Source organism: Sesamum indicum, linkage group LG9 (assembly GCF_026168435.1).
Source record: "Sesamum indicum cultivar Baizhima isolate 11 linkage group LG9, ASM2616843v1, whole genome shotgun sequence".
NCBI lineage: Eukaryota > Viridiplantae > Streptophyta > Magnoliopsida > Lamiales > Pedaliaceae > Sesamum > Sesamum indicum.
Window position 1 is genome coordinate 25,748,750 of NC_142665.1, and position 3,835 is coordinate 25,752,584.

General features: G+C 31.9%; 1 long non-coding RNA gene across 1 annotated transcript; it reads right to left on the reverse strand.

Moving 5' to 3' along the window:
- Nucleotides 1–264: 264 nt before the first annotated feature.
- On the reverse strand, nt 265–3,835 carry LOC148787032 (uncharacterized). The gene is made up of 3 exons (XR_016067388.1): nt 3,685–3,835; nt 3,520–3,589; nt 265–459 (listed from the first exon to the last, which is right to left on the reverse strand). It is a non-coding gene; the product is annotated as an uncharacterized LOC148787032 (long non-coding RNA).

The following is a 3,835-nucleotide window of genomic DNA, read 5'->3' on the forward strand; positions in this document are numbered from 1 at the left end:
AATAAAAATGTGACATTTTAGCCATTTAATCAACTGAATGATTTTGAAGTACTTTTATGATTATAAAAGCAATTCATATTTAGTTTCATTACAACAAAAATAAAATATGGTTTTGAAAATCGACACATTTCATATTATGCAATTAGAGAAAAAGAATTATCACATAGATTTTATACTTCATTACTTATATATTTAGAGATACAGATATATAGAAATTGAAGTAATTGCAATAGGCAATTTTAATAAAAAATAAAAAGAGGAGTATAAAGAATATATGTTTTTCACTGAAGACACAAGTACTACAAACAGAGTATTCTTATTTACAATAGGCTAGATTTATTCTTAAGCTAATGGCTGTTGATGTCTTGAAGAAATACTTGAGCCCGATAGACATGCAAGCTAGTGTGTCATTGTGAATGGATGCAAGTCGGCAATTGTATCATCTTCACTAGCATTAACCTGCACGTAATCAATAATATCAGTATATTTAAAGAGCAAAATGCATAACCGTATAGCATGCAACTCGTCAATTACGACGGCTCTAGAATTCATATTTGGTTTCTCAATTCAGTGCTTGCCTAAATAACATCATCTCGCTAAAAATTGTTTGGGAATTTAAAGATTGAAGTAGAGATTCAAACACTCAATTGTTTCACATTAACCACTAAAAGCAATGTGTTCTTCGACACTATCTAGAACCACATGACAACCTATGTATCTATCTCTTCCTCTTTACCATTTATCTAACCAAAGACGCAACCTTTGTCCCTATCTAGTTATTCTCCACCGTCTTCCCCCATATTTTAAATTTCAAGAAAGGTTGAAACCATCGAATTTTTTTCTTTGTATACTTCAAACCCAAATGTATGTGAGTTCTATGAAACCTTCACATTCTCAACATTCTAACTTGGAAGTAATAGGATTATAAATTTGAGGCCAGTTTCAAATGCGACGAATGAGTTAGGAGTTGACGCCTAAAGGGGAGATAATTCTCCACAGTTTTTGCAAATTTATTCTCAACTTATTCATTATGTTTGGTTTTATCCCATTTGCCTTTTCAAAACCTTTTGTTTGTCATACATTTAAGACTTTTGTACAAATCATACAGAAACACCATATTTGTCCATATCGACATCTAAACTTTGTAGATGTATCACAGTAAATTTTTTTGAAAAATCGCTACTACGCAACCACAAATTAGTTTATTTTTGAACTTTGGAAATAAAATATCATATACTACACGGTAAAACGGTTGTCTAGATGCCAATCTCATTGTTTATTTTTCAATTACCTTTGCACCTATCATCTTAAAAGATTTCTTTAATTATTATGAAATCAATTATTTTTCACAACAAAAAAAAGTTAATTATACACTTTTTTGGAAGTCTAAAGAAAAAATTATCCATTTGTTCAAAAGTAATAAACCGAATGCATTTCAAACTTCAAAGTGTTCCCAAAAAATACAAAAACTGCTTTTAAAAAATGTCAATAAAAATCAATTAACAATTTTCTCTTAAAATAAAAACACGTGACTTTTTTTATGCGCTTATTCACAAAACAGTAAATTTATATACTTGTTAAACTACACAAAATATTCAGACTTTGTAAATTTATCTTGGGAGAAATTAGTACACTTGATGCTGATTTTAAAAACATATGTTGATAACAAAAAACACTTGACAAGAGAAAACATATCTTAGCAAAAGAAAAAAAGAAAAAACAACAATTTTTTTTAAAATACACTATAGTTAATTCCTCATAAAAACTACAAAAAATTTCTCATATCTAGTATTATTTGAGTTACCAAACTTTTTGTTCATTAAAAAACATTTATCAAATCTTGAAATTATGTAATAATATTCACAAAATTCACAAAGAAAAGCAAATTTAATTGGCATCTAGACAACCGCTCTACGCTTAGCATAGTATTTAATTTTCCAAAGTGCACAAATAAAATAACTCATAGTTGGATAATATAGATTTTTCGATATTTTTCTGTGATACATCTGCAAATATAAGATGTTAAAATGGACCAACATGATTTCTGTAAATTCATACAATTATTTTAAATGTATAACAACAAAAAATTTCAAAGCAGGCTCATGAGAAAAACCCAACACGACGAATTAATCAAGAATAAATTTACAAAAAAGGGGAGATTTGTTCTCCAATTTAGGAGTCAACTCTATCCTTTCATCGTTCACATTTCAACGGCCTCAAACATTCTCAATCCTATTCTTTCCGAGTCAAAATGATGGTCACGTGAGTTTTTCAAAGAAACCAACGCACAAAATTTGGATTTGAAGTTTACAATGCATAAAATCAATGGTTTCAGCCTCCTCGATTCAAAATATGGGGGAAAAGTCGGCAAGGAAGAACCGATAAGGTCATTGGTCACTTTTCAGTTAGTAATTCGAAGAGAGGAATATGAAGATACACAAGTTAACATTAGGTTCTAAAATATCATCAAAAAACACACTTTTAGCGGCCGGAATGTGTCCCGATTGAGTGTTTAAGTCCTACTCAACTCTTTTGATTCCCACACAATTTTTAACAATATGAAAGTTATCCGGCAACACAGAATCTGCAAACCAAATCCAAATTCTAGCGCCCCCAACCATTAATAAACGAGTACACATTACCTATACTAACTAATATGCTTCACTTGTAGAATTAAATATAAACAGGCTACAGTGTTAGGCCACCATTTGTAACTGCATAATACGTACTTTTGGAATTTAACTAATGACGACTTATCATATCTACCTCATGCTTTTTGGGACCTGAAGCATACTAGGCAATTCTCAATTTTAATAGCACTAGCAAGAGATATACAATGACAATATTGCTAACAATGAAGCATGCAAATAAAATAATTGCTAATAGATGATAAGACATCTCTGTTAAATAAGTCCTTTCTCCTTGTACTTTGCATTAAGACAGAACTAGGAAGAAACCAAGACAGGGAAGAAAACAACATAGATACATAACTGTGGCATTCTCCAATTCAAAGGCATAATATGCAACAGATATTTCATAACCACAATACCTTTCTAGATGTAGTTGAGAGTTCATATTCTGGTTGGCCCATGGGTTGGGCAAGTACTGATTGGTTTAAGAAGTTTAATCAGAGTCCAACCAGAGATTTTAAGTTGAGATCAAATTGGAGTAACAGAGAGTGGATGGCGGCACTTAAATTTCAGTTAATAACATATAATCATTATGACAGGAGATAGGAGAAATTGACCGCTAAAACACGGAGGAAGTCTGATTGTAGAAACGCCGCCTTGAAAGAAAGAAAACCAAAACCTTCCAAGAAAAAAAATAAATTCAAGAACAAACAAGAAACCGTGTAATCAAGATTGTGAGTGCAGGCAATATGTATAAATGCAATTCCTGGACAAATGGCATGAATCTTGAGCAAGACCGGATTGAACAAATTTGTTATGCAATGGGAAAATTGTGTGAACTCATGCTTCCTGAACTAATTATAAAAGAACCCTTGCAAAAGCAAAGTACCTTTTTAGGTAATAATCCGAGAAATTGAAGAGAACCCATGTAGTAGTTCCTTGAAACAATTAGCCAAAACCTCCAAGAAAAAGAAAAAAATTCAAGAGTAAATAAGAAATCGTGTAATCAAGAAGTACCTAAACATAAATAAGAAATCGTGGAATCAAGAAGTACCTAAAGATGGAGGCCTGAGGGCGGTCGCAGCACGAGAACGGCGGAGGTGGCTGCCTGAGAACGCGTCGCCATTAGAGCAGGGGCTTTTCTCTTGAACTCTCTCGATTTTGCACTCTCTCGATTTCTTTATGTTTTGTTCAAAATTCTCTTA